Source organism: Zootermopsis nevadensis, unplaced genomic scaffold, assembly GCF_977971745.1.
Source record: "Zootermopsis nevadensis isolate Lab colony 2312 unplaced genomic scaffold, Znev_1.0 Znev_ptg000023l, whole genome shotgun sequence".
NCBI lineage: Eukaryota > Metazoa > Arthropoda > Insecta > Blattodea > Termopsidae > Zootermopsis > Zootermopsis nevadensis.
The window spans coordinates 5,813,814-5,837,179 of record NW_028259155.1 but is presented as its reverse complement, the minus strand read 5'-3'; the positions used below and the strand labels follow the sequence as shown (position 1 = coordinate 5,837,179).

Below are 23,366 nucleotides of genomic sequence, written 5' to 3'. Positions count from 1 at the left end.
TTATTGCATATTTTTATAATAATTTGAAGATATAGAATAAATGGACATTCTCCCCAGATATTTAACCATAAAATATATCTCATTTCACTGCCCTGAGATTTTAAAACTTGAAATTATTTCATACATCCATTTGAATTCGTTGTCATGGCGACATACAGGTAACTGGCCGACAGTTTAATTACCAGTAATACGAGACTGATTCTCGGTTTATTTGACAAAGCTCTATCATGCGGTCGTGGCCTACTTTAAGGTAATATACCAGCACGTGCCTTTAGAAACTAAGGAAAAACACGAAAATCATAAAGTGGAACAATGTATCACGAGGATCGGTAATGCAGCTGGCTGCACCAGTGGTACCGCACTGGTAATTACCTAGTTGGCTCCTGGGTTTCTCAGGGCGGTGGTGAAAATGTCTATTTTATTCTTTAAGTTGAAACTGAAGGCGGCACTTTCCTGAGTAACGTTGGTAACCTCAAGATCACGCGGTGTCAAAACTTACAAGACCACAATCGGTAACTCGGATGAAATTTGAATAAAACTCGTCACTTTTGTATGAGTCTGGTGACACAAGGGCAGTGGGATTAAATTGAATTGGATGTAGGCCATCCGGGTCTCAGTGAGTCTTCGGTTTTTGTCTTCGGTCGCCCGACGGAATACGCGAAAATTGTCTTTAAACAGGCCAGAGCCGATTTATCGTAACTTACGTCCAGTCCGTCAAATTATACGACAGGATGAGAAAGATGACAACTGATCAGTTTTTACATTACCGTTTAATGACCTACTAAGCGGCCAATGAATCCAGTACCTGATAATTCCTCGATAAGTTCCATAGGCCTAAGTGTTTCCATAAAAATATAAAAATCCTTCAAAAAATACGATACCGAACTGGATCCTAACAGTATTGAAAACCCAAGAGTTTCATCAAGAGTAAGACAGAATTCTTTATTTTGCATCTAAATTCAGTACTTTGAGCTCTGTTTACCAAGAATTATCTTAAGATTACTGTCCTCTGGGTTGTAACGCCGTGTTTATCGACGTTTCAGAGGTTGTTGACAGAATGACTATTACCGTAAAGGCAGTCTCCACTCTAGATACTGCACCAGTTAGTGAAGTTTCTAGACCCGGAAATGAAAATGAAACATTAACATTTTCACAAGTAGAACGAATTTGAATAGCAGTCGGCATTTTGTGTGTCGACAAAGAGTGAAGCCATTCACAGAGACTTCAAAGGAAATTAGTGATGTCCTACGTCGTCAAACAACTCACAGATCTGCTTGCATAACAAAGAGATGTTGAGTGTCCAAAAAACCAAAGGCAAACATCGTATTCTGTAGCTTGTTATCTCGCGAAGTATGAAATATAGTGTTCTGTCTTTGAGTTTCCTTTGCTGATAGAAGAAGTGTTGATATCAAATGTGGTTCAGAATCCACCTTACCGTAAGCAATAAAACTAGTTTCGCTAGACACTTAATCAGAGTGTGACGTTCTTGTGTACATGACATATTAACCTACATCACTGACCACATACCTTCCTCAGATGGCAATAGTCGCTCATCTAGCGAACAATTTCCTCGCCGTATATAAAACCTGATGTTACATTATCATGTTCGCAAGAGATCGCTGGTGGACACTTTCGTGAATAAGACGAATTCATTCCACACATTCGTGTCTTGAAGATCATGTGTATATTATTTTGGAGCTATAAGAGTAAACTGAAAGACTTTATTGACTGAATCTCATATTCTCAAAACTTTTGTTAGGTTAGGTTTGTATATGAAACAATTTTTTTTAATTCTCAAAACTTTTGTTATGTTCAAATTCATTAGCTTGGTGTTTTCGCACAACCTCCTTCTTGATAGCGCACCCAATCGATTTTGATTAATTTTAACTTACACGACCAAACAATATTAACATTTCGATTTATTTCATAATTTTGCCTACTGACTTTAGGCATTCTGTACATTGCCGGTAACACATACGTATTTTTGGGGCACCCTGTATGCTATAAACAGCTATAAGCATTAATTTAATAAATTTATCTTAACTAGCCTTGGAGATACCTCAGTTTATCCACACAGATTCTTCTGGGTTGCTAGTGTAGTCTAACAGACGTTAACAGACGTTACAGAGGTACTTGCTGCCTCCATCATCAAGATGATTGATGGAACCTAGAAGATGAAACGTCGGTAAACGTGTAGCTGACTACGCGGTGTATCGGCATGGAAGCCAATCTTCATAATTATCGTCGTGGGAACCTTCGACCACGCCAAATTCTCGATTATTTTCGTACATATGCAACTTGGTTAAAATAGCGACGAACACTTAGATTTGGCTTATGGACAATCTTTCTTCGCTGAGAAGACAGTGACTGGAGTCTCGTAACAGGACACTGAGGTAGCAGAAGTCCTGCTCCACCGCATTATCAATGCAGGGTTACGTCTGTTCTTGATGCCACGTACCCCAGTAAGTGGATAGTTGAAGTGGACTTATCGGGTGGCCCCCACGGTCACCCGACTTCACACACCTAAATTTTTAATTATGGGGCTACGTCAAGGACAACGTTTACCAAAATCCTTGCGGGAACTGAAATACAGAAACCGTGATGCTGTATTGAATGTGTGTGAATTCATGTGACGTCGAGGATAGGACAAGATTGCATTTAGATGCGACGGGAAATTGTGAGCGTACGTTTTAAGATTAAAAAGCAACGAGTTTGAAGATTATTGTATTCTGCCTTTATCATTAGGGACATTTGTTGATGGATAAAGCAAGCATCTGTGAAACGTCGGTAAACGTCTACCATACTACACAACATTCTAGAATGTATTAATCTTGTAATTTAAATATAAACATTTAGACTACTTTGGTAAAGTCGCGTTTAGGAGCTCGTTAATCTGAAATCAGCGGAAAAAAAACTTGGCGGACATTTGATATGTCTTCTATATACATTTGTACTTCAAACTTCACGTCTTCATGAAGATAGTAAAATGTGTATTTGTACAAACTCTATAAATTTATGCCTTCTGTTAATTATAGACATAACCGCAGAACAGTGTGATTGATTATGACGTGTGTTGTGAAGTTAGTCACCCCAGTTGATATAGCGAGTAAACATAAATACGTTACAGATGACTCAAACTGTACTGGACAAAGTTTTCTTTCATCTTCAGCTGTAGACTGTAGCCTTTGGTTAATTTAAACCTGTCCATCAAGACTGTTAAGAATATCTTGACTGATATGTTGACCATCATTATTTACACATAAGTAATATGTATTATGTTTAATAAATTACAGACAGACTGTGTCCAGAATTTGCATAATTATTTGCGCGGGCATTTTATATTATTCTTGAATGTCCATGGCATAATTGCTTAAATATGCATGAGTCAAATTGCTATTAGTTATAACTAACATCTAAACATTATACTCTAACGTTATTTATTCTGAGTTTAAAGTTATTAACCGTTTTAAGTAAAGACATTTTTTAAATTATATACATGATTCATTTTTTATATTTTAAATTCCTCTTTTATTCGTGACTATATGTACCTATGACGTGAAATATTGGCGTATTTTTTAGTGTAGTTGTCATAATATTCGAGTAAGTTTGTAAACATGTCTCCTCACACACCCTTAATGTTATCCGTGGACACCGGTGTAATATTAAAGTGTTCTCATCTCAAACGCTACCAGTTATGCCCATTATAAATCCCCACAGCTATAGAATGAATAAAAGATTTCTCTGTCAGACGTGTAGATTTTCTGAAATTCATGTAAATAAACTTATATCACAACGCCAATGCCATAAATATAAGATTTGAGGTTGTAACGGCTGTGAGTCTGAATATGGCTGTCTTCTGGTATAGTCTTGTAGGAGTTTATCGACGTTTCAGAGGTCCTTGCTGCCTCCATCATCATGGCGATGAGTCGTTAAATTTCTACAAGACGATACGGTACGACAACCCAGAAGACAGCCATCTTTAATGCCATAAATGTTTAAGCTTGGTTGAATCCACAATATATCAATGAATATTTTCTGTTATATACGAGTAACTCTACCAGTGTGTTCAGACTGGTCTGTCTATAAGCTATTTTGTAATTAAAAATTATTACCACCTAAATATTCATGAGTTATATAGCCATTTTTTGTCAAGAAATCTCGAAACGTAACTCTTTTGATTAGACTATATTAAGGATTACCGGCCTTATAATTACAGTCACGCACGTGCCATTGAGTTATAAGTAAGATATTTATTAAAAGTTCCAGGCAAACAGTTTCTCGTATCAGGCGACCTTAAATATATTCTTTGCTGGTTTGTTATTTTTATTAACTATTCAATTAAAATTATCTTAAAAATTTGATTTAGACTGTAATTACTTCATCACGCAGGGTTATAAAATATAACAAAATATATCCATTTTCCGCACGAAATATAAGAAACGTAATCAGGTTGAGAACTGGTTAGGTCATTACATTTTGAGCTATATTCCTATTTCTGGAGTAAGGGGTGTGTTTCTCTGGGACTGAATGTAACTGATAGGATATAAATTATGATATTGTTTGTGTTTCGTTGATTTAGTAGTGTTTATAAGAAATGTCACTGGTATTTTATAGGTCCATGAATCTGGAAATACTTTGAACCAGTAGTCTGTAATATTCCTTATCAACACGTGTTCAGCTGAATTCAATCTGAACAAGAAAGTTAAGGAAATAATAATTAAATATATAATTTTGTTCCTAAATTTAGAGTTTTTGTCCTTAACCTCTCTAGAAATCGATGATTTTTGTATTTTTTATTTGAAAAATGTAATTTATATGTACATTTGAATTAGCATAAGAAATATACAATTATAGATTGCTTTCCGAAGTATGTATACTGGTCCAAAGAACTTTCTCTGATGTTTACGTGAGTAATGTTTGATTATATAGTGTTGTGTATTTCACTTCAAAACATTTAATGTTATACTTACCGACGCAGACAGTTCTGTGATTCATAACGCTTTTAAAAAAGCAGCGAATTGTAAAAGAAACAGAGAATCGATTTGTTTACGTTGCTTACAATGAAACTAAACAATATCCTATGATTATTTTGTTGTGAAAAGCGTAAATTGTGGTTGTCCTATATTAATGACTATCAAAAAACGAAAGAAAATGTCTGTGACAGTAAAGCACTGGGATTTAATTGAACCATTGAAGCACGAAGTTCATCTAAATATTTTGATATCCGGCTCCTTTCTGAAAGAGAACACAATGCTACCTATTACAAAAATAAGTTGTTTAATGCTGTGTAAGGAAATAATGGCTGTTCATTCTGAGAATCATACGCACACCCATAAATAAATTTTGTTTTTAAAATGAAGTTGTTGGATTTGGTAGCAACAAAGTTTTGAAGGGTATAATCCATATATAAGGGGATGAAAGGTAAAAAGGCCTAATCCAACCTACGATAAATTTTTTGGCCTAGCATGAAATATGAATTTTATAGTTATCTTTTATGATATACGACATTGCATTAGCTTTAACTGCTAGACAGTGTATGCGGCTGTAGTGGGAAACAAAGTTTTTAATTTGTTTGTGGCAGGGATGGAATGAGTGCCTTTCGCAAACGTACTGTAAATTTTCGGGTTCCTGAATGTGTGCAGCGGACAGTAAAATTATTAACAGAAATAAGCTTCAGGTTGTGGTGTAATGAACGCGATGAAAATGGAACTAAAGGGAGAAAGAGGAATGCACAATAGTGGAAACGTAACAAACAAAAAAATTTACTTCGCAGTAGAAAACAGTAAATTTGAATAAAACGGAATGTAGTTGCTACTAGAATTTTTGAAAATATTGAACGGCATTGTTAAACTTCTTACTGACACTTTTAAAAAAGAAAAGAAGGAAAAATATTTTGGGATTCTTAATAGTTTTCAAGATACAACATTCAGAAAAGGTATTTATTTTAACTAATTCAAAAATGAAAGGCCAAGTAAAGCGAAGAACAGTGTAAATTGTGAATTTAGTAAAATATAACAAAACTTTTTCTTGCTATGTTAAGCACCAGAAAGTGGAAATAAATTTTATCTGTGTCAAAGTAATTTTATTCAGTTTCTCTGATGTAAACCAAACTATTAAAAGCTTGCTGAAATAAATGTGTTTGATAACTAAATTGTTCTCAGAATATTGATGTATGGTCCGAAGACAGTCTGAGTGAAGATACGTTAGATACAGTATAATCTTTGGAGCACACTGAAATTCCAAAAGTGGTCTTGCGCTAAACACTATTTACAATGTTACATCCTTAAACGTATATAATAATGAAAGCGACTTACCAATTGTGAAGGCGTTGTTTGTTAACTGTAGAACGGTTTAGTTAGAAGTTATTGTTAGTTTTACGAAACTTCCGTTACTTTTATTTTTGGTTAAATTTCATACGGTTCGAGAAACGTAATATGTACCTATGCGCAATAGTGTGCTTTTATTGTTGCTGAATTACATACATATTAAATTTTCTATAAAAGATACTTTTCTATTGTTTACTCTTACGCTTATTTATGTATATAACTGTTGTCCTCAGTAGCAGAGAATTGGCGCCCATTTCACTCTAGTTCATTTCTAAATCACATAATAAGCCGCATATAGAGGTGCAGGGACCATAATCGGCCCGTGGGACGCAGGTTGATAACCAGTGGTCTATGTTTGTTTGAAAAATCTCCGGCTTTATAGTAGCAATCTAGTTTTGTTTGTTTGGAAAAGCTCCGGCTGTATAATAGCAATCTAATTTTGTTTGTTTGGAAAAGCTCCGGCTTTATAGTAGCAATCTAATTTTGTTTGTTTGGAAAAACTTCGGCCTAATAGTAGCAATCTAATTTTGTTTGTTTGGAAAAGCTCCGGCTCTGTAATAGCAATTTGATTTTGTTTGTTTGTTTGTTTGGAAAAGCTCCGGCTGTATAGTAGCAATCTAATTTTGTTTGTTTGTTTGTTTGGAAAAGCTCCGACTGTATAATATTAATCTACTTTTGTTTGTTTGTTTGGAAAAGCTCCGGCTTTATAGTAGCAATCTAATGTTCTGTTTGGAAAATCTCCGGATGTATAGTAGCAATCTAATTTTGTTTGTTTGGAAAAGCTCCGGCTTTATAGTAGCAATCTAATTTTGTTTGTTTGGAAAAGCTCCGGCTTTATAGTAGCAATCTAATGTTTTGTTTGGAAAAGCTCCGGCTGTATAGTAGCAATCTAATTTTGTTTGTTTGGAAAAGCTCCGGCTTTATAGTAGCAATCTAATTTTGTTTGTTTGGAAAAGCTCCGGATGTATAGTAGCAATCTAATGTTTTGTTTGGAAAAGCTCCGGCTTTATAGTAGCAATCTAATGTTCTGTTTGGAAAATCTCCGGCTTTATAGTAGCAATCTAATGTTCTGTTTGGAAAAGCTCCGGCTGTATAGTAGCAATTTCCAGTTATATTTGTTGCCTGGAACCGTTACTTATCGATGTAGCAGGCTCCATTTGTTCCCTGGGAGCGTTCCAGCTCGTGGTAGGAATCTGATTTTGTTTTCCTGGAACCGTTCCGTTTTCCACATAAAGGACTGCAATTGTTGTCTGGAATCGTTCCAGCTTCCAACTGCAGTTTCTATTGTTCATATGAGCAACCCTGCCGACTTCTTGAAGCCCCTGCATTCAAAGGAAACTTGATATGATGGAGCGGAGAAGCTAGCTCTTGTGAAAACAGTGTCTGTATTTCGCAACCTTCGGATCCATTTAGCAACTGAGTACGTACAGAGGCTGGAGATGGAACGAGAATTCTGCTACATTAATTTACTGCACAAAGATGGAATATCTAACGAGTGGAGTACGGAACTGATTAACTTTCTTGTATGACTAAGTGACGGAATAATTTGAGCCATTGGCTGAGAAAAAAATTTATATTAAATTTCAGAATTTTTTAATATATCCTACACCTCCTCTGTATAGATTTGGAAATTGTTCGATTAAAAGTACATTCACACTTTCATTTTTATTTCAGATAACTAACCGTTATGTTAATTTTGATTGAATCCTAATTTATTTGAAAACGCTGCTTTGGTTGCAAGTATGGAAGTTAGGTCATGAATTTAAGTTGATGAAGTAAGATATCATGCCCATTTTTAGCTGTATTTGAATACGAATAAAGAATCTTGAGTTTAACCAAAGGGCTGCCTGCTTACAGACACAATTCTGGGGACCTCCGGATGGTCGTAGATTTTAAAGGTATTATTTCTGCATTGATCATGCAAATGAAAATACAAAATGATGTGATGTATTGAACCTAAGAGACATACGACCAAGCTTCCAAACTCCATTAAAGCAACTAATTTTCGTTAAAAGCTACATTCTTTCCATTATCGGTCACTGTATCTAAAAGTCCTGTCTTCAAATGAGCCCAAAGGCACTCAGAGATATGAAGATTTCTGTCTTCTGGGTTGTTGCGCTGTGTAGTCTGGTCGATGTTTACCAACGTTTCAGAGGTCATACTGCCTCCGTCATCAGGGCGATGAGTATGAAGATTTCTGTCTTCTGAGTTGTTGCGCTGTGTAGTCTGGTCGATGTTTACCAACGTTTCAGAGGTCATACTGCCTCCATCATCAGGGCGATGAGTATGAAGATTTCTGTCTTCTGGGTTCTTGCGCTGTGTAGTCTGGTCGATGTTAACCAACGTTTCAGAGGTCATACTGCCTCCGTAATCAGGGCGATGAGTATGAAGATTTCTGTCTTCTGAGTTGTTGCGCTGTGTAGTCTGGTCGATGTTTACCAACGTTTCAGAGGTCATACTGCCTCCATCATCAGGGCGATGAGTATGAAGATTTCTGTCTTCTGGGTTGTTGCGCTGTGTAGTCTGGTCGATGTTTACCAACGTTTCAGAGGTCATACTGCCTCCATCATCAGGGCGATGAGTATGAAGATTTCTGTCTTCTGAGTTGTTGCGCTGTGTAGTCTGGTCGATGTTAACCAACGTTTCAGAGGTCATACTGCCTCCATCATCAGGGCGATGAGTATGAAGATTTCTGTCTTCTGGGTTGTTGCGCTGTGTAGTCTGGTCGATGTTTACCAACGTTTCAGAGGTCATACTGCCTCCATCATCAGGGCGATGAGTATGAAGATTTCTGTCTTCTGGGTTCTTGCGCTGTGTAGTCTGGTCGATGTTAACCAACGTTTCAGAGGTCATACTGCCTCCGTAATCAGGGCGATGAGTATGAAGATTTCTGTCTTCTGAGTTGTTGCGCTGTGTAGTCTGGTCGATGTTTACCAACGTTTCAGAGGTCATACTGCCTCCGTCATCAGGGCGATGAGTATGAAGATTTCTGTCTTCTGGGTTGTTGCGCTGTGTAGTCTGGTCGATGCTAACCAACGTTTCAGAGGTCATACTGCCTCCGTCATCAGGGCGATGAGTATGAAGATTTCTGTCTTCTGAGTTGTTGCGCTGTGTAGTCTGGTCGATGTTTACCAACGTTTCAGAGGTCATACTGCCTCCGTCATCAGGGCGATGAGTATGAAGATTTCTGTCTTCTGGGTTGTTGCGCTGTGTAGTCTGGTCGATGTTAACCAACGTTTCAGAGGTCATACTGCCTCCGTCATCAGGGCGATGAGTATGAAGATTTCTGTCTTCTGAGTTGTTGCGCTGTGTAGTCTGGTCGATGTTTACCAACGTTTCAGAGGTCATACTGCCTCCGTCATCAGGGCGATGAGTATGAAGATTTCTGTCTTCTGGGTTATTGCGCTGTGTAGTCTGGTCGATGTTAACCAACGTTTCAGAGGTCATACTGCCTCCGTCATCAGGGCGATGAGTATGAAGATTTCTGTCTTCTGAGTTGTTGCGCTGTGTAGTCTGGTCGATGTTTACCAACGTTTCAGAGGTCATACTGCCTCCGTCATCAGGGCGATGAGTATGAAGATTTCTGTCTTCTGGGTTGTTGCGCTGTGTAGTCTGGTCGATGTTTACCAACGTTTCAGAGGTCATACTGCCTCCATCATCAGGGCGATGAGTATGAAGATTTCTGTCTTCTGAGTTGTTGCGCTGTGTAGTCTGGTCGATGTTTACCAACGTTTCAGAGGTCATACTGCCTCCATCATCAGGGCGATGAGTATGAAGATTTCTGTCTTCTGGGTTGTTGCGCTGTGTAGTCTGGTCGATGTTTACCAACGTTTCAGAGGTCATACTGCCTCCATCATCAGGGCGATGAGTATGAAGATTTCTGTCTTCTGGGTTCTTGCGCTGTGTAGTCTGGTCGATGTTAACCAACGTTTCGGAGGTCATACTGCCTCCTTCATCAGGGCGATGAATATCATATTCTTCATACTCACCGCTGTGAGAACCTCAAGTCTTACACTCAGAGATATGTCTGTTCGAAATTAAGAAGCAAACGAGAGTTTTTAGTTGTTAGTGAAAAGTCGAGTGTTATAACAGCAATCTTGCTGGTGAACAGTTAATATTTCCGTTACTGATATCAGAAATGACTGTCTTGTTTGCAACAATTCTCTTATATTTTACCACCTCCCGCGAGGACAAGTCACATCTTAAAAAGAAGTTATTATGAGTTTTTGTGTAACCGTTGTATATCCTGTGGATCTACCCCATCATCATATCTCATCAGGAGCTACAACGTTTTTTTCCCCTCCAACTTAGTCCGTTGTATTTTCTTCCAGCCGTCTGGAAATTCTATGTCAGTAATGATCTAGCGACGAGCACTTTGGTCTCGCTGTCGCAGTCTGACAGGGGTCTCGGGGTGTGAGGGGAATATGTCTGATACAAGTCCATCTCCACTAACCATAGAACTTTCCTCTGCAATCTCAGTAGAACACTATTAAGGCCTCGGGGCTTTGATTTTTCAAGTTGTAAATGAACCATATTCTGAGTGATTGTTTGATTCAGTATCATGTGCTGGAATAATCTCCAGTTCTGTTCTCAGTAGTTGTCCTGTAATTTTGGATCATTTTGAAAGAAAAATGATTCAGATATTTGCCACATTACTGATGTATTCTCCTGTCTGCTAGTTGTGTGTGTAATCCTCGTCCACCGTTCTAAGTTAACATTTCGAAAGGTTCATTAACTTCAGGAAATCTGACCCCATGCCTTTGAAGACAATTCCATCTCTACTTTTCAACTCGCTGCACCTAAGTAAGCTTAAAGGTTCTCGCAAAGCATCTTTACATGCAAGAACTCTAGCGGTACGGTATTGTAATGCACAGCGGTGTAAACTTACGACATAGTACAACCTGCGTAGAATCCCCCAACCATTGTGCAAGCTTGCTTTTAACTCTGCGCAACTTCGTACCGCTATATCGCGCCTTACTGCTACCGTTCTTGAATACCGCGTTGATTTCAGAGAACCGTAAGTAACATAATGGTTGAATGATCTTCTTAGGTGGGAGAGCCACTAGCAGCATATCAGATTAGGTTCTTGAAGCACTCAGTTACGTTGTGTTGCATTAACTTGAATAACGTTGACGTATATAAGGAAATGTCTAGAATTTATATAATCACAGTGCGAACGTAAAAGACCATGCCCTTTCAACATAATATCTATTAATTTATACTTACCCGCTTATTTTCTTAATACGTAACAAACGAATTCATTGCAGTCTAATGTCAAAATTTTTCATAATACTTACCAAAATGCGATAGGGTCATACATTGATGTACTGTAGTAGATTTTTTTTAAAAATAAACAACTCTGAAACTGTAATTCTTTGTATAATGTAAAGCAACAACTTGTTGGCTGCATTAACAAAATAGAAACAATTCGAGTTAACCAGAATTAGATTCCAGAATTAGCAAAGAGTGTATATGGAACTGTGTTGGATTTCTCTTTTTCAGTGTCTTTCATAAATCATCCTACCATACGACGCCATGTAGCCGAGCTGCTAACAGCATCATTAAATAAATCATAAAGAAATATATTATATCATACCATTCCATGTCAGTTCATGTCACACACACACGGGCGTATTCATTGCTACATTGCATTAGCTGAGGTTTTTGTTAGAACACTATAAAGTACAATTTAAGTTATAACGCACATTTTCACATAACTGAAAGTTTAATCTTGCCTCAGAGTTCTGACTGACAAATGAATGCGATGTACACAAAATATTGTGGTAATAATGTTGTCTTACAAACATGCCTAATTGAATTTTCAGACAGTAATCATATTTGTTTCGTGTGTAATGTTAAACTACCTCGCAGATTCCTTTAATAAGATTGTTATTTATTATTATTATTATTATTATAAAATAATTTTTCTCTTATCTTGTATCACCTTTTCGTTTTTAATTTTAGTGCTTGCCTGTAATTAGCTCTTCAGCTGTTGTCAAGCACCTAAGTAAATGAATTGAATCAAATTTAATTGAATTGTACTTGTAAGTTTCATATTGTACATCTGGGTTATGTTTTGTTTGTTTCCCAATGTTACCTCATTTTTAAGGCACTTGTAGATTTCATTATATTATATTATATTATATCCTGTACTGTTATAAGTGCTTGACTGTAATTGGCCTTATCTGGCTGTTGTCTAGCACTTAATTAAATGAATTCAATTATTATTAAATTAAATCCTAAAATTGAGTTGAGATACGAATGACAGCTGTTGAAATATATCGACAAATGTTTTGACCGATTAAAAAAAAAGGTATTCAGGATGTGTTGACCAAGAATTGAAATCGTGTTGGCATCTCATTGGATGAGAGCCAGCGGAAGTATCTTTAAGCGAGGTTCAAGCTATATTCCTGGAATAGAACAGTAATCAAGTTGGATGTCGTAGAAGCATTAACTTTCGCGTCGTGTTGTGAACAACTCATGTTACTTCCCTGCCTGTACGTGTTTCTTTGTTTGAATCTGTTACGTACACATTCTGGGCAACGTGTAGAGGTAAGCCTATGGCTAGTAATATAAACAATTCGGTTATATTAATTCCGATAGAAGTTTTACTTATTCGCAGGTTAGTTATTGTGGTAATATTTGTACATCGCGGCCTAAGTCTCTCGCCTCTTTTGCACTCTTTGCGCAGGCGCGCGGAGTAATACACAACAGCTCGCATTTGCTGTTCTCAGTACGTTACGCAGATGTCGTGACACAGCGAGTGTACTTTGACTGTACTTAACGAAATTTTTAGAACTGATTATTACCTTTGTATTTCAGCCAGGAACACCAATGTGATCGCAGTAAACATAAACACTGATATATTTAGGTTTTTATAATTAATTATACATGTTAACTGTCATGCTTGGTGTGTCTTTAGTTTCCCTAACCTCATTTCTTTCCATACTATCTGAAATTCGCGAGTTTTTACTTTCGCGGAAATTTTAGGGAAACTGGGCTTCTGACAACTATAAGCCATTCGGGTATTAGGACGAAATCTAATACGATGAATGATTAAATCGTGATCAGAATTAGTGCATAGGTTTTTGTGTGTATTGCAAAATAACACTGGCAAAAGTTTACTTTAACGCTTGCCAAATTCCAGGTATTAGAAAGTTAGTACAAAGATAGAACAGTATGTTAGACGTTAATTTATAGCTTTTGTCACATTGTAGACCAGCACACGGAGGTAATGAAAGGAGAATATTAATTATGAATGCTTGTGAGTCCCTGATTCAAAACTAATTTTCTGTCTGTCAACATTATTACAAGAACTTCGTTCTAAATTTATTTACAAGTGATATAATCGGACAGTGTCTGCTGGTTTAAGTCTTGTTGAATAAAACTGGTGTAATCTTAGATTAGAATTATGAGGATAGTGATAAATGTTTACTGAAATAAAAACAAACGTTTTAGTGTTGGATTGGAATGATTCCTTTCTACGTTTTGCAAACATTGTCATGAATTTATGTTCGAATTAACGACTTTACAAATTATGTCCTGCTAAATTAATATTTAAGTTAACTAATATGGGATACAAATTAACACATGCAGTATTACGTTGCTTTGAAATTTCTTTATATTTTATTATGTTACTTAATTAAGTAATAATATGTTGTCTGAGCTTTTCTTAAACAATATCTGTATATTATGATCATTAAAAATTTATCTGGCATCGTTAGTGATACTGCTGAAAAAAGGACGCACGTATTACTGGAATGTTTCCAGTTAACTCAATCGACCCACTCTCGTCGGCCTTACTGCCGCTAGAAAAGAAAAACAAAATAATTACGCTATAGCACGTATCTATGAAGCCTACTTTGCTGTACGGCCAAAACCTTACCCAGTTCAACCACAGTGACGTGAACATGTCGTCTGCCAACTTTCGGTGTTTAAGTTCATAGAAAAAAACATATATTTGAACCGTTTTAAGTAATTTTAAAGCTATAAGTAAATTTGCATAGCGCAGCTTCAAACTTATTGTATTTCTGAAAGCTGAATATAACGTTTAATAACATTTTTTTTAGTTTTGAGTACTTAACCTGAAGATGACAAATTAAGGCCGAAACATGTAATGGATTCGTGATAAACATTGAAACATATAAGATTTGTTATGTAGACGGACTGTCAACCTAAGGTTATTATTTTATTTTTTTTATTTAGTGTTCTGTCTGACGACAGGTCCATATGAACGGGATCCTTCCATCCTTTTCTCGGACTGGGACCTGTTCATATACGTTCTTGGCAGATGATGCAGAAGTGGTTTGCCATTGCCTTCTTCTGTGTGTGAATGGAGTAATTGTTGGGATGCCACGGAGAAACCGGGGAAGCCCCCGGAGGAAAACTCCGTGTTGTCTAGACCACGGCCTTGCCCAACACAAGTTATAAATTCGGGCACCGCCGGGAATCGAACTCGAGACCCCCAGGATTACAAGGCCAGCGTTCTAACTGCTAGACGACCGTGGCTCCTCCTAAGGTTATAATGTCATTTATTTTTAAACTCGGAGGAAGTTAATTTTAAATTTAAACGATAAGTAGTTACTTCACTACAAGCTGAAGTTAACTAGTAGTTAATTGTCCATGCAACTTTCATAGCATTAAATGGAAAAGTGGTACTGATTAAATTGGTTATTAAAATAATAAAATTCAGACGGAAATATAAAGAATTTAAAGAAAAATATGCAATTTTATAAATAAGACGTTTGTATAAAAAGTCAGAACATTTTTAGTGTTAATTTTCACGGTCTTGTTAACTTAACTTTATTTCTGGCATCAACACGTGAACACATTAACACTTAATCTAACCATTTCTCAGATACTGGTGAAGCCGATGTAGTACTGACTTCACCTGCCAGATTCAAGCAACGACCCCAGCTAAAGACTTAATCGTCTATTACATTATTTAAATAATTTATATCAATTAATATATCGAAAACCCAGTTTAATTAATTTTATATCTGTTTGAGTTCACCTACAGAGACCTGAAAGTTATCGCTGATGACACTAGATGTCAGAATATTCTATTATACGAAGTGCTGCAACTATTATGAAGCTTTAAGAATTTGTTAATTTATATTGCATAAACACCGGTTAGATATTTGTCTGGTTGCATTCACTGAGGCGTAAAGCTTCTCAGTAATTACATTAGATAACAAAATATTGTAGGTTATGTTCATTTGTAAATGAGACTAGATCTCAGATCAACGTATCCAGTCTCTTAACTCCGCTATATGTCTTCCTTATCGATCTGCAGTGTAGAATAAGTAATGTGCGACATCGTGTGAGGCTTTGGTATGCCACTGCATTACCTCTGTGAATTGTTTCTCCGTATTGAACCTTAACCAGATACTCGGTAGCTAAATGACACGAATCTACGCTTAAGACATCTTGCAGACTGTTAAAATATAACAGGGAGTTTAGACGTTCCAGTTGTGATTGTTAATATACGCATCGCCCTAAATTTTCCTGGCAAAAAATCTGGTATAATTTTTATTTTTTTTTGTATTAATGAATGCCTGTCGCAGTTTCTTTGATTTTGGCAAACTTTAATAAAGGAACTGAATTTAATATATAAGTAACTTATCCTTTTGTAAATTGTATTCTTTCACCTGTTGTGAAAGTCGGACGAGTGACATAATCCAAAAACTTTTCAATTGTTTATGAATTTTCTGACGTAACTTCCACCGAAAGAGGCTCTGTAATTAAATCTTTCCAATTGAAATTCCTCAGTTGTAACTGGATTTCAGAACTCCTCGTCGTAAAGGGTTTAAATACTTTAAAGGGTGCAGAACTAGAGGGAACTTGACGTTTCAAATGTAACAGTCGAATGGAGGTCCTGTTCATCGCCATATAAAATTTCAATCGAAAATTATTTTTGTTAAGTTATTCGAATCTAATATGAGATATGTGAGGCATATAACATGAATGGAATATGTAAAATGCAATATTTTGTTTAAAATATTCATCGAAAAACGTTAGTAAAAGGTGTCTCTTGAGAGACGTAAATGTATACGAGACTACAGTGTTACAGGGAATCTTGAAAAGGTTTTGAATAGATTCATATGTCTCAGTATAAGGTCCAATAGCGAATTCTGACATATTTTTTGGAAATAGAGGAAACTATTACTTAGTTAGGAATTTAACTAATTTACATTTTTTAATAATATAGTACATAAAATATTTAATATTTGTTGTTGTTGTTGTTTTCCTGTAATGTAGAAAGTAGCACAAACTTGGAAAATAAATATCAGAGAAAGGGAAACGAGGTAAAGCTAAAAAATAAATTAAAGATAGAAAAGAAATGTGGAGAATGAAAATGTGATAGAAATTATTCCACGTTCAATTTAATCTTGACTTTTCCACTTGATAAATATAAGAGATAAGCTATATCGCTTCATTACTCTGAGTTATTGTGATAAACGTACTGATTAGTCAAGCTTATCTCCTGCATCGGGGGTTGCATAAGATTTTAATGGTGCATCAAAGGAATCACAGATAGCACGAGAAAAAAAATTACTCGCCACAACTCCTGTATCAATTTCATCCGCCATGAAAAAGACAAATAATTATAAGTAACAGAAATAAAACTTCCGAGAGAACTTTTAATGCTTAGATGGATAACAGTTGAAAACTCGTCCCGACGCTAGGTTAAAGGCGTCGGGTCGCCTGACCGAAACGAAAGAAACTACGTATCGATTTAAGTGCATGCAGCCCAGCTGAAAGATGACGTGTAGGGCAGAGCTGAATAATATATCAGTTCAACAGTTAAATATTGATCATTGTGCTTCATGTAGAGACGTCTAGCACGAAGGATTTTCTCAGCATCCGAACACACCTCTGCAGGCGTAAAATTGGAAAAAGTCCAACTATTTATAGAAAAAATATAAAACTTAGTTATTATATACATTTCAGTAATATTTTAAAAATATTTCATTAAACTACGGAGAGATAGATGGGATTACAAACTGCCAACTGACAAAAGGGAATTATGTAAAGTTCTAATTTTTTTTTTACAGGAATCTTAAAACAATTTACAGAAATTCACACAAAACAGTATTTTATGCTAGCTGTTTACTTTTAAGACTGTATATGGTTTTCATGAGATTTTAAGGGCTGAAAAATAAAGTAAAGTTTTATTTTTGTTACTTTGTTCCTGGGGTCTCGGGTTCGATTCCCGGCGGTGTCCGAATTTATAACTTGTGTTGGGCAAGGCCGTGGTCTAGGCAACACGGAGTTTTCCTCCGGAGGCTTCCCCGGTTTCTCCGTTCACACACAGAAGAAGGCAATGGCAAACCAATTCTGGATCATCTGCCAAGAACGTATCTGAACAGGTCCCAGTCCGAGAAAAGGATGGAAGGACCCTGTTCATATGGACCTGTCGTCAGACAGAACACTAAATAAAACTGCATTAATATCGTTATGAATTGAGTGAAATTTTTTTTTAAGAAGACGAAATTAAAATATTTCTGTTTCCTAAGTCATTGTTTAGGTGCAAACGTTAGCATCGTATTTTTTACTGACATAAGCCAAGCAGTGAGAAAGCAAAATTACAGAAGACTACTTCTGTATTCCAACTCTGTATCAACAAATATCTTCTTAGTACAAACGCTTTGATGAATCAGCTTGTATTTATGAGGTGTTCTCTGGCCTTCCCTACAGCGTTTGCTTGATGCATCATATGATGAATTACCTCGCTTGAACCTCGAGAATGAACTTCCATTATGTGGTTCTTAGCTTTATCTCAGTCTCAGTAAAGGCATATTAAGGTGTGAAAATCGACCTTTAGATGTCTTTACCCCCTTTTTTACTGTTGCAGTGGGGTTCAAACTATGTTCCTGTGAAAGGCCTTTTATCGACCCATTGTCCATCCCCCAGATGACACTTGACAGGGAGATAAAAAATATTAGGAGAAACCCTCTCCCTCGTCCACCACATTTCGAGCATAGACTGACCTGGGAGCGAAGTAAGACCTTCGCAGTACGAAGCCGGTTACTAACCACCTAAGATATGACACAGCACAGCTTGTTCTCCTGTATTCAATATTTACAACAAATCTAAAATATATTCTTTGATTTTAAATAAATTTTACAGTTGATGCAGCGTCTATTAAATAATAATAGAAGAACTCGTGGTATCTCAGATGATTTATGGTTTCACACTTTCTGCCTTACGGATAATAGATCGAGTAGAATCATCAAGGGTTAATACCCTGAAAATATTTTTATTGTTAAAGCTTTGGATTTTTATAATCTAATGAACTAATTATTTGGCAAGCAGAATTTGAAGTTATAACTGCGGTGAGTACCAAGATGGCTGTCTTCTGGATTGTGCCGTGTAGCAAAGGACCTTTGAAACGTTACTAAACGTCTACCAGACTACACGGCGCTGGAACCCAGAAGGCAGCCATTTTTAATTTTACAATCTATCACGAAATGGCGACGCACATTTGTCACACGTGGACAGCCATCTTTCGGGTACAGTTAATCGTTGTAATGGAGTGAGACCTCTAAAGAGTCCTTTGTCAATACCACAAATTAAAAGTGAATGAAAGGAGAGTCGTGGTGAAATATTGAGAGGGGAAAACCGAAGGACTTGGAGAGCATTCTGTCTCAGTGAAAGAAATAGGTAAGTTCATGGTTAAAATTGTCTGGCCGCATCGCCAGTCAAGAAATCTGTGAATCCCCGAACTAATGTTTTCGTCTTTACAAATCTCGCCATTGGACCAGTTCAATGCAGACCTCACGCCTACATGAAGTTTATCTAAACTTCGTCTTAACATGGTTTCTTGTCTACTCCCTCGTCTGTACCCACCAAGTTTTCCAGCTGTAAATCTGTCTGCATTTCTCATCGATGCAAATATTCAGGACCCTGTTCTCATACCCCTGTGTGTCCTTCCCCGAAATTGAAAAAAAAAAAAAAACAGTTTCAGAACGTTTTAAAGAAAATGAAAAAATTGTAATTTTGTATATTTTAATCCTTGGGTGTACAGATAGTGCTTATTCTTTGAAGTTGTGTAAATTTTAACCACGCATGTATTTTATTCTTACACGGGAAGTACATTTGTAGATAAGGAACCTTTATTGCCTGATTCATGAGTTATATTATGGACATCTCTTTGAACTGTATGGATTTGCATATTTCGTATTTCTGCGTGATATGAAATAGATATATTTACCAGATAACATCATTACAGTTGCTTTCTTTAGATTTTGAAAAGTCGATGGTGACCCAAATAATGTAGTCAAATCAACCTACTCTCCCCTCCGATTCGAGTTTGGTGGCATCCACTGCGTGATGACGTAGCAATCGATAGAAGCTCCTTAGTCAGCCTCTAGGTCGATTCTAGACCTCATGGTCGGTGTTTTGTTCAGGGTCACGTGGCTATAATCAACGACGTCATATCTGCTACTGACATCATTTATGTTGGTGATTGTGTTGATTATGATGTAGGATTTAGAAAATCGACGATCAACATTTTTCGTGACTCTACGTAGCATTAAATTGTTCTTTAAATTTATTGTTTTTTTGATGTAGTTCTATGCCCTGTATTAATGCAAGGCATGTCGAAATGGGATGTAGATTGGGGAAAATGTGTTCTTTAAAGTTCAAGAAAATCCATGGTCTATCGGAATTTAATCCTTGAATTTTACGTATAAGAAATATTGTTTGATTTTACAGATCGGAATGGCTTATTAAGCGTTCATGTCACGCATAAACTGAACATCTTTATGGATGGTCATATCTGTCTGTCTCTCTGTCCGTCCTCACGATTCAGTCGCAGAACCATTGGACAGATTTTGGTGAAATTTGGTATAGAGTTTCTTTCAAGAATTTGTAGGTTTATTTTGACTTTCATAAATATCGACATAATACGGATTTAATGTATATTTACATAAACTGGTTTCAGTCCATTTAAAAATGTAAGTATGTTGTTTCATGAATACGTTTGACTGTAATTTAAGAGATCAGCGAATTCTCGACGTGCGTGGTACGTGTATTGAATAGTTCGTATTATTATAGAAACTTAAAGCCAAGACCTGCTATTTGAATGTGTGATATTTATTCAGTTTCTGATGAAGAAATGATGCACCAGAGTGGAAAGACAGTAGAGTTTCAAATTACGTTCTTGTATTTTCTAACGATAATAGTAGCGGAAACTGTAAATTGGACTGTAATACGCTCCAGGTTTGTGAAAAGGAATACGGAAAAACCTTGTCATACTTTGAGAAGAAACAAAGGTTGCATGATTAAAATCCTTTGTGTTCCGGTAGAATCATACCAAACATTTTTTGCTTCTTAAGTTTGAAATTAAATCTATTTTATAGTACTCTTAAAGTGTAAAATTAAATACGAGTGACGTCCTCCATTATCCGGATCACCATCATCATCATCATCATCATCACAATCATCACCGTGACGCTGTAATGATGTTCTTGATCAGTTGCTTTCTCGGGCATCTGGTAACCTAACCTAACCTCAATGATCGCTTTCTTTTTTTAATCCGTTTAGCTCGTACTGCCCAATTAATTTTTAAAGTTTTGTCTATCCAAATTATTTAAACCTTAAATTTCATTATGTATTCTAAAATTGTGGTAAATGCATATTCGGTATTTAATTCATCCAAAATACCCCAATTCGTTTCTCTCGTGACAACCAAAATAAAAATATTAGTATTTGTTATACTTCTCTATTAGTTTTCTTATGTTATGAAACCAATGTTAGTAAGAGAACAAACAATTTATTTTTAGTTCATATAAAAAGAATTTCATATGTGATACATAAAATTTTGAATCATAGAAAAGCGAAACTCGAACTTGGATCATTCGACGTATTTCGTCAGAAAACATTGAATTGACAAAGTATATTGTAGTTCAGAATCTCATTTCAGTAGTCAATATGGATAAATACAATCCAAATTGTTATGTAACTATTCTGGAGGTAATATCTTCTGTTCAGTGTTAATTTGAAATGTTCCTTTTTTACTAATGCACATTAATTTATATTCGTTGATGTTATGACAATTTTAAAGTTACATAGATATGAGAAAAGATAAGATTATTATGATAGAGGAATAAGTGAAACTAAAGGAAGCAATGGTAAATATTTCCAGACATTATACCCATATTTATCTGGAATAAATGAGAAATCCCTTGAAGAATGGTAGGTTAGGTTAGTTTATCCCTGCGGAAGGTGAGCCAGACGAGTTAAAGTCCTGGTGGGGTAACACAAGCCGACTGCACAGATTAGTGAAATTAAATTAAATTAATTATTGGGTTTATGTTCAGGCTTAATTGATTTAATAATCAGGGTGACGTTTATGTGGCGTCACTCCAGAATTACATCCATATTAATAACGAATAAATTAATAGATTGACCTGTACAAAGGCTCAGATTGCTTAAATGGCTCGGTTGTTCTGTATCGTATTTTGCTTTGAACATAAACATAAGCCTGTGTATATACATATTTCCTGTCACAACAATTTCCTTGCGTTATGTATGCGAGAAATTTAAAAAAAATAATCACAGGATTACGTAATAATTTTCAAAATATATCCAGTTACATGATGTGGACCCAGTATTCCTTTGTCCGATTATTATAAAATGCAGAATTAATTTTTTAATAAAATCACACATTTCTTAGACATAATAAATATAGTGTCACTTGTCGATACACAGAATTTGTTTATTTAAGAATTTGACAATATTATCTTCTAAAATATTGTGTTTCCAGCTATCTATAATTTTTATTATTATTATTATTATTTATTTTTGACTGCAAATGGGTTTTTACCCGGTGTCAGTGGTCCTACAATAAGACACAAAACAATAAGACACAACAAAACAATAAGACAAAAACATAAGACACAACAAAAACAATAAGACACAACAGAACAATGAGACACAACAAAACAATAAGACACAAAAACATAAGACACAACAAAAACAATAAGACACAACAGAACAATGAGACACAACAAAACAATAAGACAAAAACATAAGACACAACAAAAACAATAAGACACAACAGAACAATGAGACACAACAAAACAATGAGACACAACAAAACAATAAGACACAACAGAACAATGAGACACAACAAAACAATAAGACACAAAAACATAAGACACAACAAAAACAATAAGACACAACAGAACAATGAGATACAACTACACTTATAAAGCCTTCCCATCCTCACCTCAATTTACCCCCCTTCACTGTGCCCAAATACGAATACATTTACCTTTATATTCTGTCCACTCCTATCAAAAATTACGTCGCTTGATATTCTGTAATATAATTGAAACACCAGGCATTGAACTAAGCCATGCGTCTTAATATATTTTTAAACGTTTCAAAATATTACTATTATTTTAGCCTGTTTATATTTTATTAGGGAATATTTACACATAGTGTCATCATGTACGTATCTTCTTGTGTTCGTCACCCTTTTAGCTTCTAAATCAAAGTTACGGATTTTTAAGACATTTGGTATGAACATCATGAACACTGGGGTCCCTTCTCCATTGTACTTTTTCTTAATTTCCTGCTATCAATAATAAAAGTATGGCGAACAGGCGCACTTCCGAAATGTGGTCGACACTAGCACCATTATCAGTGTCGGAACGTGACGACATGTGTGATAAGAATATTTGAAAAAAATATGTGTAATTTTTTGAGGTCTTTCTTCATGTTAGTATTACAAGTAATTTATTGTTGTGTTGTATTCATCTCTTGAAATGTATATGTAATTGACCTTCTGGTTTTTGATACAGAACACTAATAATAAATAATCTAATTGAATTGTCCACTTCAACGATGTTGTCATCTGTCTACATACCGCGATTCTAAACACCAAAATAACAATATAATTCAATTCAATTCATTTATAATAATAATAATAATAATAATTTAATTCCTTTGTTAGAGTATGTGCCAACAGAAAAGATGATATGACAGGTAACACTAAAATATATACCCCACTATGAAAAGTACACTATA

At 35.8% G+C, this 23,366-nt stretch overlaps 1 protein-coding gene across 5 annotated transcripts in view; it reads left to right on the top strand.

The window, feature by feature from the left end:
• PMCA (plasma membrane calcium-transporting ATPase 3) overlaps positions 1 to 23,366 on the top strand; it is a 287,318-nt gene that overhangs the window by 65,591 nt on the left and 198,361 nt on the right. The window lies entirely within an intron of this gene.